At 48.1% G+C, this 18739-nt stretch overlaps 1 long non-coding RNA gene across 2 annotated transcripts; it reads right to left on the bottom strand.

Annotated features, from left to right (window-relative positions):
* Window positions 1-560: 560 nt before the first annotated feature.
* On the bottom strand, window positions 561-18445 carry LOC120879658. Of its 2 annotated transcripts, XR_005724845.1 has the most exons (4): window positions 18062-18445; window positions 13359-13483; window positions 8362-8508; window positions 561-1298 (listed from the first exon to the last, which is right to left on the bottom strand). It is a non-coding gene; the product is annotated as an uncharacterized LOC120879658 (long non-coding RNA). The 2 variants fall into 2 exon arrangements; XR_005724844.1 differs by lacking the exons at window positions 13359-13483; window positions 18062-18445 and adding an exon at window positions 10822-11321 and having other exon boundaries at window positions 8362-10184.
* Between the last annotated feature and the right edge of the window lie 294 nt (window positions 18446-18739).

The raw sequence follows: 18739 nt of genomic DNA, 5'->3' as shown, positions 1-18739 counted from the left end.
AGATATTGCTGGTGATGATTGCTGGGATTAAAGAGAAACTGAGTGATGTGAAAGAGCTGGGAAGGCTCCATGGTGGAGGTGACATTCAAGGGGAGACTTGATGAGAAGGAGCCAGCCATACAGAGATCCGAGGGCACAGCATCCTAAGGTAGTAGGTGCAGCACCTCTGAGCAGAAAGTGATCTTGGCATGTCTGTGAGGCAGCATCTGCAGCTGGAGCCTGGTGGTCAATCGGGAGAAGGCCTGAAATGTAGGCATAATCTAGGAAGGAGTTTGGGGGAGATGTTGTGTGGTGGTAGTTTTGGAGGCAGAGAAGAGACAGATGACTTGATTTGTGTTTTAAGAAGATCACTGTTTTCTGCATGGAGAATGGATTGGAGGGGCACAAGGCAGGAAGCAGGGCTGCCAATCAGAAAGCTACTGCAGCACCCCAGGTGGGAGAATGAAACCATTTTATCCTCCAGTGACAGAAGGCACCTTCCACAAAATGAACAGAGTTATATTTCTAGGGTTTTGCTTGTTTTGGACATTGAGAACCTCACTCAAAAGTAGGTAGCTGGGTGGAGTTTATGAATGCTTCCTGAAGTATGTTTACTAACCAGGCCCCAGAAACTCATTTGTGTGCAAGGATCTGATTTTTTTTTAAGCACCAGCAGCTCTGCAATAATGAAGCAGTGCGGATGGACTTGAGCACGGTGGATACTCAGAGCAAACCCCAGTGGAGTGTAGCAAAGGCCACAGTCTGTGTTGTATCGCAACAAAAGAACAGAATAGCATCAGCCTTGCCTGATTTTCAGGAATGAGTTCCAGACCATGGGTCTGATGCTTAGCTATCTATAGAAATCAGCACAAATAGGGATAAATTTATCATATGCTATATACTTATTTCCCACACATTTCATAGCCTTCTGATATGGGTATCAGCTACACTGTACAAAGGAAAGCAAATCATGTCCATTTTAGTATGTGATACTGTACACCATTCAAATTTCTTAAATCCTTTGTGATTTCTGACTTTACACAAGCTGGAAGAATATCATTAGTGTCAAGAATCAGAAAAATTTCTTTGGAAGGATTTTGACTGTCATTCTCCCAATTGCTGTATGACTTGGAGCAAACTAGTTGCCTCTCAGGGCCTTAGTTTGTTCTTCTATGAGGTGGTGCCTCCTTCTCAGGCTGCTGTGTGCGCTAAGTCAGATCTTGACCACACAGAGTTCTTGAATAGTGTTTGGGCCACGGTGTGTTCTGGAAACATGTCAGCTGCTCCTGATGAGATAGCTTTTCTTCATATAAGTAGGGCTGCATTGGACATAAAATGCCACAGTTGTAAATATACAAGGGATAAAAGTGTGACTCTGCAAATCAAACTGCTAGCAAGTCAAGGACTACATGTCAACAATGATGAAAATAATAACTATACAGTGAATGCATCTAGTCTACTATTGAAAGGTATATTTATCAAAGTCCTGGCAGGAAATAGAATTTCATTCAGATGATTCCACTGAACAGACACTGATGAAGCCACCACTCACATAGGAATGGAAACTTAAGGGAACCAAAGAACTAAAATAAATTCAGAAACTATGGTGCTAGATTTCAAGTTACAGTCACAAATTCTTCCCACTCCAGTATCCAGGCCCCTCTGCAAAGAGACTCTGGAGTTGCTCCTATGAAAAGATGAAGGCCATTTTCCCATTCCTTGAATGTGGCCTAGTCTTGGTACTTGCTTTGGTCAATAGAAGGTGCCAGCAGTGGTATTGTGAAAGGTCCACAGCAAGGCTTCTGGAAGCCTTGCAACTTCTGCTTTCACCTTCTTGGAAGATGACCTGAGACTTCCCTGTCCAGAAGCCTGATTTAGCCTAGTGGTTGATGAGGAGCCACATAGAGGAGAACCAAGGCACCCAGCCAATAGCCAGTCCAACTGTCAGGTGATAGCAGCTCCATGAGTGATTCCCTGACCAGCAGAATAACTGCCCAGATGAGCCCAGCCCAGACTTCAGAATCATCTGTAAATAAATGATTGATTTGAATCCCTACATTTGGGATGATTTGTTGCACACCAATAGATAACCGACACGTTTCTTAACAGTGAAAGCCGTTACCAGCCCCAGGTCTGAAGGGTCATGCAGCCACTAGAGACCTGTGCTTTAGGAAGATGGCAGTGGGGAAGAAATGCCCCAGCCTCTCTCCCTTCCTCATTTTCCTTCCTTTAGTGCCTCCTATTCGGCAAACTCAACCAGAAACCAGAGGTTGGGGAAGACTGGGTGATACCGTCCCAAGGGGGCAAACTTCCAGGGCTGGGAACCACTGGGGGGATGGGAGGAGGGCACAAAGGGAAAATAGCCAACTGAGAGGAATGAGTGTGAGGCCTCACACTTACTCCGTCTGAGCCCCCAGCCCCTGTGGTTCTGCAGAGCCCTCCATCCTTAGAAAACCCCCCCCCACACACACAGCCAGCCCTTCTAACGTTACTTGATTTCCTGAAGAGGAGAAGACAATTTGAGACTGCGCTGTCACTGTTTGTCCTGAGCTTTCAGTGGGTGATTTTCTTCATCGTCTGTGCCATGCTCACCACCACCCAGATGCTCCCCATTCGCTGTAAAACCTGAAGAGGGAGAACGGAGTGCACACCGATCCGATCCGGTGTGGAGCTGCACTCCCTCTGTCCTCACCTCCCAGCACGTTTCCTGGAGGGGAGCTCCTCAGCCACCCTCCAGACTTTTGCAGAGCTCTGCAGTCCCCGTTGATGGGTTGCTGGCAAGCAGCGCGCTCGCAGTTCTGCAGGGCTGTGCGCGCCTGCTGCAGAGTCCCACTGGCAGCACTCCCCAGATGGTCACGAGGTCGGGGACCTGTGAGAACAAAAGAACTTGGCCTGGCTGATGGACCCCAAAGTTCTACTCTCAGGCTTAGAAGGAACCAGGGGGCTTTCTTTTAATCCCTGGCCTTGCAGCAGGAAAAACGAAACCATATTTTCAACACTACCCTTTCATAAGCAGCTAGGAGAGGCTTTGTGAATTGGCGATCATTTCAGCCTGATGCTGGAAATGTGGAAAAATGTCATCTTCCTGCTGTTTTACCCTGACATGACATCAGCAGACTAGAGAGTGGTCTTGCTTTAGAGAGTAGCAGAGCAGGGTTCCCGGGAGGCATGGGTTTTATCGTGACCAGTGGAGGGTTGGTGGGAAAAGCCCAGAGAAAAATTGCAGCAGGTTGACTGATGGGGAGAAAGGAGAGCTTGCAGAAAACCTGGATAATGAATGCAGACAATACAGGCAAAGTAACTCCTTAGCATCTCACAAAAGAACCCAAAGGAGGAGCCAGCTGAAGTTGGGATGGTGGAAAGGGGCTGCCTGAAGACGATGGCATGCTAGCCGACTCTAATGGAGATGGACCCTGGCTCCCCAAAGCAGAGCCAGAGAAGCTCATCTCGGGTGTTAACCCCCAGGATGGAAAAGCAATAGAAGGAATGTAAAAGGGAATTGCTCCCCTGGGAGACAGACCTAACAGCCTCTTTCATTTTTGGCCTCAGGGCGCTGGTTCAGTGGTGACTTATTCAGGAGGCCCAGGGTGGGGAGGCTGCCCGGCTGTGTACCCATCCCACAGCCATAAACAGAGCCCGCTGTTTCCTATCCTTTTCTGCTGCGGAACCCAGGCCCATCCATCCTGCTAAGTGACGGGATGTGGTCAGCATCCCACGCTTCCTATCTCTGGCGGGAGGATAATGATGTGTCTCCAGACCTTGGGACCCGAGAGAGACGAGGCTTTCTTTCTTGCTGGAGATAGAGAAAGGGCGGGCCAGGGTTTCAAACACCTACCCTTCCTGCAGTTGAATAGACTGGATGTGGAAAAGCGAGAGGCAGCCTGGAAGGTTCTGCAGCCTGGCCAGGAGGAGCAGTCCATCAGGGGCCTGACATTTGCCTGCTGACCTCTTATCGGAGTTGCTAAGTCATTGAGGCCTTTGTGCTGCAGGATTGGGAAGGAAGGGATCACCTCGCCGGCTCCCAGCCTGGCGCCCGCCATTAGCATTTCCCTGACATCTGACTGATATCTTCATTTCACTTTGGTAAACAGGCCACCTCAAGGCCAAGGTGACAGTGACCTCTGGCGCTGCAGGCAGCACAGGATTCTCCCTGGAGACCCCGCTAAAGCACTTTCACATGGGCCAGGGCTCTTATTTCCCATCCCCACCACACGGATGAGTGCTGACAAAAATAAATAAATAAATAAAAAGCCCTCCTGCAGAATACGCAGCGGGGTGTGCTGTTCGGGGGAAAGAGATGGGAGGAAGGGCGCCAGGGAGGAATGGATGAGGCCGGGGGGTGGGGTTGGTGGGACTTAGAAGGTTGCCTTTGCCTCTCTGCCTCTAAGAACAATGCGGCTGCCCAGGAAACACAGCCAGAGGCTATTAATAGGCTGGAGCACGCGACTGGCCAAGCTGCTGCGTTTCTGACGTTTGGGAAGGATCTCCAGTGCAAAGTTGCTCGCAGGCTCTGATTTTGCAAAGACAATTAAATATAGATCCTTTGGGGAGAGGGGTGGGCGGAGTGTAAGCTGCCGCTTCAGTGCAATTTTAATTCTGAATGTTTCCACGGATCTAGTCGCACCCCTGACAAGTGCTTTTGAACTTGCACAGTGTGCCAAGTGCGGGGCACACCCAGAAGAGATGCAGCCTGCCCCCAAAGAGACTCAGGGTCCAGGGGATTGCAACCCCTTCTTCCTGCAGGGCCAGGGAGGCGACATAAATAAAATGGAGCGGACATGGCATGGGACACTAGGGCCTGGGGGGGCCTGTGTGAAAAGTCTTGTGTCTTCTGCACAGGAATTGGGGAGCTACTCAGCCCCAGTCGACTGGTCTTACACAGGAACGACCGCCCAGTGTGGCTGTGCTTTTATGATTTTTAAGGAGAAAACTCACTCAAGGGCGTTTTAACCTTAGGCAAGTTGCAGATTCTCCGCCTCATTTTCCCTCTCTTTAGAATGAGGATAAGCTGACTTTGTCTCAGTTCTTCTCAGCATAGTAGATGGTCAAAGAATTATTCAATATTTGTTGAATGAACAAGGTGCCCATGACTGCTGGTCCACACGTAATTATTTCATAATAAAAATCAGAACTTAAAAAAAGAAAGAAATTTTGTATGATTTTTTTTTTTAATGGAAAGAAATAGTGTGGGCCAAACAGTGTCTGTTGGTCTGTGGCCCAGGGGAGATCTTATAATAATATATGATAAGGGCTGAAATGGAATCTCAGAAGATTATGAGAGCCTGTGTTGGGGTGGTGGTGGGGGTGGGGGTGGGCATTAACCTAGTCAGGGTAGGGGTGGGAGTGTCTTTCCAGTGAAGATGAACTGAGTCTTGAATGATGGTAAAGCGAGCCTAAATCATGAGAGAAGGTTGAGAGACCCATTCCAGGCAAAGGAGGAGAAATGTCACTGGCCACACTGCATGTGCCTGCCCAGCCAGAGACTGCGTTTGTCAGCCTTCATCGCAGCCACGGTGGCCCTCGGACTCCCCGTGTCTGTCTCGCGCCCTGAAACGGAGGAGGGCACCACTCTTGCCTCACCCTCCCAACTGGCTGATAGGTGTGGTTGCAAGAGCTCAGATGGTGGAGTGCTTTGTTTTTTGTTTAAAACTGAGTTACTTCTGTCTGCCTCATAGGATATAGGCTAAAGGACTCATAGCTCTAAAGCACTTAGAACAAGGCCAGCCCCACACATGTGCTGCCCCAGCCTTATCCCACCAGTGCGATCCTGTTGGCAGTGTGATTCTGCAGTGTTCAGGGGAGGGCAGAGCAAGAAAAGTGCTGGAGCCCGGGCTCCAGCTCCCACCTTGCACCTCCACTGATAGGTGGGGACATTCTGACTGCTTTCTCCTTTAAGCTATGTGTGTTTGCATCGCTGATGCAGCACCCAAGCTTATATCCTTCCAACACAATGGATAAGTCAGAAGTCAGCTGAGGTTCACCAGATGAATTATGTCGAACTGCCCCAAAGTGCATGCCCACAACAGTCCAGAGTGACCCTAATGCCCGGATGCTGTGGCTGTTGGACCTTGTGAGCCTAGAGTCTTCTCATGCTACCCTGGCCCACACCACACTGTGCCCTGGAGTTCTCACAACAGTGACAACAGCCAGGTGCCCAGTTGATACCTCGGTGGACGGAGCTGAGTTCACTAAGAGCTTGATGGAGTCCCTGGGTGACAGGGAATGTGACTGTCACACAGACATTGGTCCCCAGCTAGATCCCTGGGTCTCCTTCCCCCATCCCCTGCTGGCAGCCCATTCACACCCTGCCTCCCCCACCCCACCCCCTCAGCTGCCTGTGACAGCCAGGGCATGCTCCTCGCAATTCTCTGCTTACAGGGTGTGTAAGTGACCAGGGGCCTGCTGCATTCGTGTGGCAGGAAAACTAAGGTGGTCCATCCTTGCGGACACAGGACTCCTCTCACAGTAGACTTTGGCAGGACAGTCCTGCCAGACCGTTGCTGCAGCATAACACCCTAGGGCATCTCCGCCCTGTCTCCCTTCTCCCTCACTCAGGGTCAAAGTGCACCAAAGTCTGCCTACTGTCTGAGTCCCCCCTCCCTCTCCCATGTAATCCCATGGGCGTTTCCTTTAATAAAACCCCTGTACATGTGTTCCTGTCTTTGCATCTGCTTCAGTGGGTAATAGTTAGTGCCTACAAGAAGAGAGAGATGTGATTAGTTCCTTCACAGTTAGGGGACTTATTCCATCCCAGGACGTTTTGCCTGCCTAAAGAGAACCATGCCTCACTCAGAGCGGTATTCAGACACCAGGAACACATTTTGGTAATGGTAGAGCTTTCCTAGCTGCCTTCAGAGCAGACAGGGTCTGCTCTGTCTTTACACAACTAGGAGAGTTGGGAAATGTCTGGAGCTTTGACTGGGCCTGTTTGACTCTCTCGAAGGAAATGGGAGGTGGTTTCATGTACCAGTTAGGATGCTTTGGAGGCAGGTAACAGAAATCCAACTCAATGGTTAAACAAAGGAGGATCTATGATTCAAGGTAGAGTGTCTTCAGGGCCTGTTGACTCCTTTGTTCTTTATGTTACCAAAGTATCCAGTTTCCTTCTGTCTCACTGCTCTGACATGCTAGGCCTATCAGTCCTGCCTTAGGCTGCTTCCCTCATGGCGCCCAGGTGGCTGCCACAGCCCAGCCATCGCACTCAGTTGCAACAATTTTTTGACATAAGTAAAAGAGACTGAATTTCTCTGTGTTTCTCATTTTAAGAGTGAACAAAGTTTCCCCAGAGTCCTGCAGCAGGACTATGGTCAGAAATGTGCCACAGGCAGTTTTGTACTTATTATTGTCAGAGGAATGGAACTGCATGTTTGGCTTGGACAACTGGGATTTAGTCTTGAGCTGAGGATAGGGTTACCTTCCTCAGAGTGGAATCTGAGCACAATCGTGATTCCATTTTTAGTTGGAAAATGTGTTGCTCTTCTTCTACTTCCCACCATTCAAGCTGTTCAGCCCCTTTCTATTTTTGCTGAGCTGTCCCTTGGTCTCCCCAAAGGCAAGAATTTCTTCTTGATCTCTTGACTGCTAAATTGGTTCTATTTAGTGTCTTCCTGGAAGCCAGGAGTGGTCTGATTCCTGAGCTCATTTTACTAGTGAGTTGCCTTTGGCTGCAAATGATAAAATCTTTTGAAGTAATCATAAGTAATGAAAGAGCTTTTTAAAAAATGACTTTCTGACTATGTGATTTCATATTAAAGATAATCTCTTAAATTCCCTTCCAGCTTAATGTCTGACCTTAGGAATGCAAACTAGGTGTCCGGCCGTGATGGCCTGGACTTTGCCTCTGGTGTGCTATGAAACTGGGGATGAACAAGGGTCCCCCTTTGGGTCTCAGAATCTCAATCCAGAAATTGATTGGGGTGGGCCAGATCTGGGATATCAAGTCATTTCAGTTAAGTGGCTGAGGCTGCCTGGAGCAAGATATTAAGGACTCGGAAGTTCAGAGGGAGAAAGTACTTTGATCTACTGGTGATGTCTGCCAAGAGCACGAGAGAGGAAAGTGACAGGACACATTTTGTTGACTCTGGGCTAGAAGATCTTGAAGAAACTTTTAGCTCCAACATTGTTTGAGTAGCCACTCCTAGACCTGGTATGATCTTGGGCTTGTATTTCTTCAAATACAATATTGTTTTGTCTCTAAAATTCTTCAGTGGATACAGAGCCAAAAATAAAATCTTGGTCTGTATCTCTTTATGAATGAATATGTTCTGCTTTGTGTTTTATAGATAAATGTAGATATGGATATGGACATATAGATATGAATAATGTGTGTATGTAAATGTATGTATACATACACTTACATATCCTCATGTCTAAAAACCTTACCTGATGTCCACTAATTCATTCAGTCAATCGCTCAACACATTTGTGTTGCTCATCCATGTTCCGGGTCCTGTTAGGTGCCAGGAATGCAGCGGCAAACAAGATGATAATTCTTGTTTGTGGAATAAAAGTCTTCAAGAAGCTTTTCTTCTAGGAGGAGAAAGAAACAATAAGCATATGAGTACATAATTGTTTCTTGTACAAAATCGTAGGAACCCGAAGGAGGTGAGGGAAGAGCATCCCAAGTAGAGGGAGTAGCAACTGTGAAGGCTCAGAAACGAACCTGGCAAGTCCAAGGGACAGCAGGGTGGCCAGAGTGGAAGGGGCATGACAGCCAGGGGGAGACAGCATGGGGGAGGATGAGCAGCCAGAGAGGCCATGCCCTGCAGCACTCTGTAGCAGGCGACAGTGAGGATTCTGCCCTGAGTGGGACGGAGGGTAGTAGGGTTCCTTAGGGGAGGGGCTTGGTTTTTAAAGGATCCTCTGGTTGCTGCGTGGTTGAAGAGTGTCCAGGTGTGGGAGGGAACACAGCAAGGGTAGCCTCCAGGAGCTGAGTCAGCAGGTGGTTGTTACAGGGGATGGTGCCTCTGGCTAGGGTGGTAGAAGCAGGGGGTAGGTAGGGAGAAGTGGTCAATTTCCTGATGTATTTCGAAGATGGAGGTGACGGGATTTGGGGATGGATTTTGTCTCCAAAATGAGAGAAAGAGGACTCAGGGATGACTCATATTTCTGGCCCCGAGCATCTGGTGGAAGGTGGTGCTGTTTACTCAGAAGGGAAAGACTGGGGAGAAGTGGGCCATGGGGCAAGGAAATCAGGGTCCTACTTGGACAAGTTAAGATCATCGCTAGACAGGTGCCGCGGAGCCCGGAGCTAGAGATAGAAATTAAGTATTAGTTGTTGATATATAGTTTAGGACTGTGTGTCAGAGCCAAGGCTCAGAATTTTCCAAGTGTAGTGATCTCCGTTAATCCTCCTAACAACATTGTTGGGTGGGTGATACCATTTCTAATTGCATCTAAAACTCTGTTGGTTGTAAGGCATGGTCTGATTTCAGACCTGCTAACGTGTGAAAAATTGCATCTTAGAATCGATGACATATGGTCATATTGTTCCCATTTTTCAGATGAAGGGACTGAGACCTAAGTAGCTAGCTCAGGCTTTCAAAGCCAGTATTTGGCAGAGTTAGGATTCCTGTTCTTGCTCTTGCTGTGTTACTGTTCCTCGTGCACATGAAACGCTTAGCAGTGACTGGTTTGTAGCCAACCTCCTTAATGTGGTCATTTATCAGCTGTTTAATGTGCTGGACCATAGACTTGCTCCATACATTCTACAGATGCCATGCGATACAGGTAACATACAAAGGTCAGGAACATATAAAAATGTCTTGGGCCTAAAAGTACACCTTTTGGTATATGATTGTAGAACTTTTCAGACTGAAATCTTCTGGGCTCAAATTTGAAATTAAAGCCAGGAAAAGATATTCTCAAGAATGAACAGCTGCCATCCTGCCCCAGGCCAATCTCTCTTGCTTGGAGTGATTGATTTTGCTCAAGACTTATCCCACAATCCCCCTTGATTTCCAGGGAAAACCAGCTTCCATTAAGTGAAGAGAGTCAGGTCAAAGAGCAGCTGCTAGTGGGGTATGTGGCTGTGACTCTGGGATTTTTCAGGCGTCTGCAGCTGCGGTTGTGGAAATGGGTGAAGGTCATTCCATCGCTTGCACTACCTGGATGAGAACGGCAAGATGTGAGGAGCATAAGCCTACAGCTGAGTCTAAGATGATCCTGACTTCCTCTCAGGAGCTCAAGGTCGCTCTGAGCAGCATCTGTTAATAAGCAGAGTAAGTTTGGAGTATTTAGAATTGCTGCTCAGATTTTGACATGTGGAAGTCTCTCTGCTTCCATCTCCATGGGACTAGGTTGGACCCATCTGGATAAACCATGCTCCTCTCTCCACCTTCACAATCCCTTTTGCTACACAGGATAATACATTCACAAGTTCCAAGGATTAGGATGTGAACGTTTGGCAGGGGGGTGGTCATTAGGTCATTATTATGGTGATCACATCAGCTTATTCCCTTTATGTCATTAGTGTGTAGAATAGATCTGAAAATAAGTAGCTGTTCATTAAGTTTGTTGAATGAGTGAACAGCTCCCATGTACAGGGCAGGGACCAGGCAGTAGGCACATGTGAAGCACTGGAAGTTTGGTTTCTTCTCACTTGCTCTTTATAATCACCCTGGGTGGGAGGTTTTACCCCCATTTTACAGTTGGGGAAACTAAGGCTCAGAGAGGTGACATTACTTGCCCAGGACCATCCACTTAGGGATGACAGCCAGAACTTGAATCTGTGTCTTTCCTTTTCCAAAGCCCAAGTTCTATACTTCTGTCTCTGTAGCTAAGGAGGATGTCCCAAGCCTGGGCATGTCCCTGCCCGCAGCTGTCTTACTTATATCTGCTCACCTTTCCACATCCACATTGCCAGTTCCAAAACGGAGTATCGTTTCACACCTGTCTTCCTCCCTTTCATTTGGAAAACCCCTTAACTTCTTTTGATAAAATCAGTTTAACCAGCCTGAGGATTAGGGGAGATCGGGTGTAAGTTTTGCTGCTCCAGGTGTGGCCCAGAGGCTAGTCGCACTGCCATCGCCTGTAAGCTGTTAGAAACGCAGACTCCCAGGGCCCTACACTACTGATCCAGACTTTGTGTTTTGATACGCTCTCTAGGTGGTTTGTTCACATATCAGTCTTTTTACATTTATTTTTATTGGGATGTAACTGATAGATTACCTTGTATAAATTGAAGGTGTACATTGGTGTAAATGTCAGTTGATTTGATGCATTTATTGTGTTTATTGTAATATGATGACCACCATAGCCTCTTAGCTGACATCTCCATCATGTCAAATAAGTCAGATAGTGATCTTTTCATTTTTGTGGTGAGAACACTTTAAAATCTAGTCTCTTAGCAACTTTAAAGTATATAATACAGTATTGTTGACTATAATAAAAATGCTGTACATTAGATTACCAGAACTTATTCATCTTCTAACTGCAAATGTGTACCCTTTAACCAGCATCTTCCCAGTTCTCCTACCTCCAACCCCTGGTAATTATATTCTGCTGTTTCTAATGAGTTCAGTTTTTCTAGATTCCACGCATAAGGGAATACATACAGTACTTGTCTTCCTCTGTCTGACTTATCTCACTTAGTATAATGCCCTCCAGTTTTATCCATGTTGTCACAAATGGCAGGATTTCTTTCTTTCCCACAGCTGCACAGTATTCCAGTGTATATATAGGTACCAGATCTTCTTTATCCATTCATCACTGACAGACAATTAGGTTCTTTCCACACCCCGGCTGTTGTGAATAATGCTGCAATAAACACAGGAGTGTAGGTATCTTATCGATATGCCTGTTTTTATTTCCTTTGGATAAATGCCAAGAAACAGGATGGCAGACAAGTGAAAATCAACAAGTGGGACTGCATCAAGCTAAAGCAATTCTCACAGCAAAAAAAACAATCACCAAAATGAAAAGACAACCTATAGGATGGAAGAAAATGTCTGCAAATCATATATCTGATGAAGGGTTAATATCCAAAATTTGTAAAGAACTCATACAACTCAATAACGACAACAATAACAAAAACCCAACTGAAAATAGAACTACCACATGTCAGTCTTTGAAAAGCAATGGCACACACCCAGATATATGGTAAATGTGCGATAAGATGTTAGTTGATGATGGCAGGAAGTAGGACCTATTATTTTTATGATAAAAAAAGCATCTCAAATTCTCTTGTGATGTAAATAGTTTCACAGGCCCTTTAAAGTATTATCTAAATCAGAAATAGAAAGAAAATAAGAAAGGGGCAGATTCAAAAGACTCAGATCCTTTGGGCGAATAAAAAAGGTGGCAGGGAGAGAGAAGAGAAAAATATATTGAGTGTGGTGAGTGTTTCCTAGGCCATCTGTGTGAAGAAATAACAAACCCAGCCTTGAAATGCCAGCAGGAGAGAACACTGGAGAGCTTTACTTGACAGAATTATTGGAAATGGTGCTTCCTGATTCAGGGAAAAAAAAAAAAATCAAATATATTTGTCCTTTTTTCCCCTAGCATGCTTATAACTCCCGGTAAAGCCAACAATCGGTTTTCAGCTCTTTTTAATTCTGCTCATCCTGTGGTTAATAATTTCCAGTTTACCCAGCAGGCTAACGTCACCTCCCCTTTCCTGGGAAAGACTTTCTCTGCTCCGGCTGGCAGTGAACCTGTCTTCCTAGCAGCTGCCCAAGTCATCCAGCCCGCCCCTGCCTTCTCTCCAACAGGGACCCTCCTGGTGGGTGTCAGACAGTGACTTAGTGTTCTGCACGGGGGAGGGGGAAGAAGAGAGGGCTGTCTCCCTCTTCTTTGATAATCTGGCAACGAGAAGAATTTTCTCCCTGTTTCCTGGGAAATAGCTGATAAAGGACATTTTGTCTGCTGCTGTTTATGTATACCTACGCTGAACAAATCCCCAAACTCTGCCCTTCCCAGCCCTCTCCGGACTGGGAACTTTGAAAACAGGGGACAATAGTGAAAGCCTAGAGCCAGCAGCCTGGTATGGGCCTGGGCACCCCAGCTCCCCTTCCTCCTCTGGCCTGCTGTTGAAAGCTTCGCCAGCTGCCGTCACCACCCAGGGGTTGGCTTCTCAAATGTCTGTGGCCCTGAGAAATATTCATTTTGGGGGGTGGCATGGAGGGATTGGGGTAAGTGGGCTGGAGTAACCAGAGGGTACATCCCAGAAACATGTAGCCCTACCCACCACCGCCTGTGCCCTCCCTGTGTGCAAATCTTTGCCCAGCATCCTTGCTATCATCAGAACTGGCCAGCGTGGTTCAGAGAGCTGCCAACAGGCTTTCGGATCATCTTCTCCCTGGTTGCTCTGAATGGGCAGAATGGCTACAGAGTAGACCAGCAAAAAAAAAAAAAAAAAAGAGTGTTCCTGAAGCATGTACCTTCAACTTCCTGTTTACAACTCCAGAGGAGGAGCCCTGGGGACCAGCTCTGTTCGCGTCAGCTTTGCTTCTGCTTCCTCTGAGATCTCTGACCTGGTGAGGGCAAAGGCCTTCACTTCTGCCACCTGGAAAAATAATATGCTGGGAACACGGGCCTGACTGTGAGGGCTGCTCAAAACAAACACCAAGTTGGCAAGTTGGTGGTGGTGACTCAGGTTAACTTGAACCTGAATCTTCAGGTCTTTCTGGGAGCATCCCCCATCCCAATGTGGGGGTCCAGTCTGAGATCCCATCCGATAGCCCACTGGGGGACTTAAGGGGGTCAGTGGTGGGGAGAGGGAACCCAGTTGCAAAGGCAGCTAAGCTTCCCCCACCCCCCACAATCCTACTTTCTTGTGTCCCTTGCTTCCCACATTCCCCTTTCCTGGACTAAAAGAATAGTTAGGCATCCTCGAAGGGATTTATCACGGTGACACCGAGCGAGTGGCTGACCCAAGAACGGCTGGATGGCCTGGAAAAGATGGTGGCACTAGAGAGTCTGCTTCTGCACAGTATGCAGGGGCCAGCAGCATTATCCTCCCCAGCACTCGTTAGAACACAGAGTCTCAGGCCCTGCTTTGCCCCACGGATCTGAGTGTGTCTTATAACAGACTGCGTCCAGGTAATTGCTGTCCACGCGGAAACTGCAGAAGCATTATGCCCTAGGGCACCCAGCCCTGTGGATGCCTGCACTGATTTTGGACAGCTTGCACTTTAAAAAGAATTCTCACGGGCACTTTGACTTTTTGTAATTGATCTTGTTTTCCTCTTTGCTAAGAAGAGCAGGTTTAATCCCACTGAAGTGTCAGCTATTTGACCTCATGTTCAACAACATAAGACATGCTGCATAGCAGAGACCTAATAAGGGCACCGCTGGGTCCTCAAAAGAAGAGTTTCTCAGATGAATATGATCTGAGACCAGAAAATTCAAATTCCAGAGGGGGCAGGCAGGTGACAGAGATGCAGAAAGTGAGCTGGGTGGACCCATGAGGACTGGACTGGACAGCAGATGTTCTGGCTGAAGGGCCAAGTGCCACTCAACCCCGACCTGTCCTTGTCATGCAGAGACCCAGCCAGGGTGCCAGAGCATATTTTTCAAGAGAATTCTGAATTTAGAATTTTTTTAAAGTCATGCAGTATTAAAAGACTAGCAATTAATGAAAACCTTTTTTTTTTTTTTTTGAGAGAGAGAGAGAGAGAGAGAGAGGGAAAACGTGGGGGTAGACCTAACCAAGCATGTCAGGGAACATCTTGGGGCCATGGGTCTGTAGCCTCAGACTGAACCCCTCCATCCTGGACAAACTCACAGACTGGTGGGGGAGATGGAAAATTTCAACATGGTACCCCAAGGGAACGTATGCTACCAGAGCTGAGAAAAGAGGTACTGAGCTCAGCCTGCAGACATCTTTTTTCAAATTGTTGATTTGTTACTCAGAAGTGTTTACTGATGCCTTACTGTGAGCCAGGCTTTATGCTGAAACTAGGGATAAAACAGCAAAACAAAGACAGACAGAGTCTCTCACAGAGTATGCAGGCTGGAGCTGGGCTGGAGAGGCTAAGATAGGAATATGTTCCAGGCAGGGAGACTCACATGTGCAAAGGCCCTGAGGTGCAAGCAGCATGTTGTAGGTGTGGGGCTACCAGCACATCAGTGTGATTGAGGGAGAGGTGTGAGGCGAGGCTGGAAAGGGAGGCAGGGGCAAGAAGATAGTGGTCCATACTGTACATGTAATTGTTGTTGTTCACTCGGTCATGTCTGACTCTTTGCAACTGCTGGACTGTAGCACGCTAGGCTTCCCTGTCCTTCACTGTCTCCCGGAGCTTGCTCAAACTCATGTTCATGTTCACTGAGTCAGTGATGCCATCTAACCGTCTCATCCTCAGTCATCCCTTCTCCTCCTGCCTTCAATCTTTCCCAGCATCAGGGTCTTTTCCAAGGAGTCAGCTCTTCGCAACAGGTGGCCACAGTATTGGAGCTTCAGCTTTAGCATCAGTCCTTCCAATGAATATTCAGGGTTGATTTCCTTTAGGATTGACTGGTTTGATCTTGCTGTCCATGGAACTCTCAAGAGTCTTCTCCAGTACATACAATTAAGGAGGTTGAATTTGGACCAACGTGACTGGAATGCAGTTTTCCTAAATTCATAGTTGCTGAGAGGAGGGTGAATCTAATGAGCAGAGAGTTGAGAAATACCAAAAGTCCAGAGAGTCATTAGGGCAGACTTGGGCAGTGGTCCAGGATGAGGTGATGTAGGACTGAAGCATGCACCGTGCGGGTATAGAGAGGTGGCTGTGGCTCTGAGAACTGTGCAGAGCTAACATCAGGATGATACCTTTAACGGGGACCCTGGGGAAGAAGGAAGAGCCGGGGCTTCTGTTCACTGTGACAGGGGGATGTGGATTGCCGTGGTTGGTGATAATAGTGGTTACTTGCATTGCCAGTGGAGTCAGAGCCTGCCTCTGTTCAAATGCCACCTCCACCCCTTATTCTGTGAGTGACCTTGGCCAAGTTCCCAGGGTCTGAGCCTCCGGTTCCTTGTCTGAGGAAGGTGGCAGGAATCCTGGCTGGGTTGGTGTGAGGATAGAGTGAGGTTAATGATGGGAAGCAGTCACTGTCGGACGCATAGTAGCTGCTCAGCGGTGGTGGGTTCTTACTCTCCAGGCGTCCATCACCAGTCCATCACATTAGCATGCATGTTGAGACCTACTGGTCCCCTTGTAACAGAAATAATAGTCGTAGTGTTCAGAAAACACTAAAATGCTTTGCAAGTTACCTGTCGTGGCCTGAATGGTGGTCCTTAAAAGATGTGTATGCATGCTCAATTGTGTCCAACTCTTTGTGACTGCATGGACCATAGCCTGCCAGGCTCCTGTGTCCAGACAAGAATACTGGAGTGGGTTGCCATTTCCTCCTCCAGGGGATCTTCCCCACCCAGGGATCAAACCCGGGTCTCCCACATCTCCTGCACTGGCAGGTGGATTCTTTACCACTGAGCCACCTGGGAAGCCACCTGCCCTCCTGCAAAAGCTATACCTATATCCTCATCCCTGGAACCTGTGAGTGTGGCCTCGTTTAGATAAAAGGTCTTTGCAGATGTAATTAAATGAAGGATCTCAGGATAAGATGTTCCTGGGTGACTTGTGTGGGCCGTAAATTTGATGCCACGTGAAGAGACACTCAGAGAAGACAGACAGGTAAAGGGTGGGGTGACGCAGCCCAGAGCCAGGGAATGCCTTCCCTGGAAGCTGGAAGCTGGAGGAGGAAGCTCTCCAGAGCCCATGGAGGGAACACGGCCCTGCCGACACCTTGATTTCAAACTGACGGCCTCCAGAACTGCGAGAAAATAAACCTTCATTGTTTTAAGCCAGCGAGTTTGTGGTTTGTTACAGCAGCCCCAGGAAACTCAGCCGGTGCTCTTCCACAACCTCTCACCTCGAAACCGCACGAGAAGTAGGGGAGGTCTGTCGGCAGCCCTGGAGACGACCCTTTTTACAGAGAGGGACACCAGGGCTCAAGAGGTGAAAGGAAGGAGTGGCTCAAAGCTGCGTGGCCAGTGAGCTTCACGAGCCTGACACCCAGCTTTCCTGAATCCTCCTCTACCCTCTGGCCTTTCTGGAACATTCTACCTTCCTCCCTGCACCATGTATCCATGGATGATGGTCCACTCTGTAGTCAGGGCAGGTTTGCAGGGTCCCAAAGCAACTTCCTCCAAGACCAGGCAAACAGCCAGTGGGAGTGAGGGCCCTTCTGTGAAGGGGAAGGGAGCATCCGCCTTGTCTGACTTTATTAGCTCCCAACAACTGCTAATGGCTCCCAGATTCCTTCGTAGAAACAAAGCCATGAAGAACCAAATAAACACGTGGGCACAGTGGGGGAAGGGATGAATTGGGAGGTTGAGGTTAACATATATACATACTACCGTGTGTATTAATAAAATAATTAGCTAGAGGGAAGCTGCTGCATAGCACGGGGAGCTCAGCTCCGTGCTCTGTGATGACCTAGAGCGGCGGGATGAGTTGGGGTGGGAGGGAGGCTCGCGAGGGAGGGGATATATGTGTACATGCGTGCATGCTCAGTCGTGTCTGCCTGTTTACGACCGTATGGACTATAACCCCCCAGGCTCCTCTGCCCATGGGGTTCTCCAGGCGAGAATACTGGAGTGGGTAGCCACACCCTCCTCTAGGGGATCGTCCCAACCCAGGGATCGAACCCACGTCTCCTGCATTTCCTGCACTGCAGGTGGATTGTTTGTCCACTGAGCCCCCGGGAAGCCCCGGATATGTGTATACGTGTAGCTGATTCACAGCAGAGACTAACGCAAAACTATAAAGCAAGTATACGCCAATTAAAAAAAAAAGAAGACCCAAGCTGGGAAAGCATTCATGTTTGTTGGAGAAAGATGCTACTCTGAATAACTGAATAACTTTACAATACTTGTACTGCACACATGCCTGTTAGTCTTCCTTGTTTCCTAAGACAGGGTGGGATTTAACAGACTCCAACCAGCAAATCAAAATAAATAAATACGTAAGTAAATGTTATGGTCTCCAATATTTGTGGCTAAATTTGCTTTTCCCTAATTTATATTGTGAGTTCAAATTTATTGGAAGGACTCATAGGGTAGCCAGGTTGAGTGCCTAGTGATGTGCAGAGCACAGAGTACCTGCTGTCTCAGCGAACGCTCCGTCCCATCCTTGTGCGGTCGTGTTGTCATTGCTGATTTTAGACAAATGAGCAGCTCGGGACTGTGCGGCGAGTTGAGTGGCGCACGCAGAGCTGCACTCAGAAGTCCCAGAGCCAGGATTCCAGTGCAGGCCCGTCTCACTCCTGAGCTTGTCCTTCTGATTTAAGCCCCCGATTCTCAACGCTGGCTCCACGCTGGGTGTACTCGGGGGGGCTTTACATTATCCTGCAACAGGTGCTGCCTCCATGAGTCTGAACCAGTTGGCCTGGGGTGTGGCCCCAGTGTAGGATTCCTCAGAGCTCTCCAGGAGATCTGAATGTGCAGCCAGGGTAGAGATCCCCCGTCTGAAATCCGTTTCACATGATGGAGTTCACAGAGAGCCAAGGGGCTGGTTTCAAGGCCAGCTTGCCCTTCCTGATTTTCGCCTTTCGTCATCCTGGTTGGCTTAAAGGGAGATGCACGGCCATCCTTTAAAGCAAAACAGAACCACTGGGGTCGAAGGAGCATGCCCCATGAAGCAGCACCATGCTCATGGGCTCCCTGAGTGATGCCATGTCAGCCTCACCATGCTGCCCTCATTAGTCAGAGGAGGAGACTGAGACCCGGAGGGCGGAGGGCTTTGCACCAGTCACGAAGCTCGTGGGCGGTGGGACCAGG

The sequence above is a fragment of the Oryx dammah genome, unplaced genomic scaffold, assembly GCF_014754425.2.
Source record: "Oryx dammah isolate SB20612 unplaced genomic scaffold, SCBI_Odam_1.1 HiC_scaffold_20, whole genome shotgun sequence".
NCBI classification, from domain to species: Eukaryota; Metazoa; Chordata; class Mammalia; order Artiodactyla; family Bovidae; genus Oryx; species Oryx dammah.
This window is presented reverse-complemented; position numbering and strand designations above follow the sequence as displayed.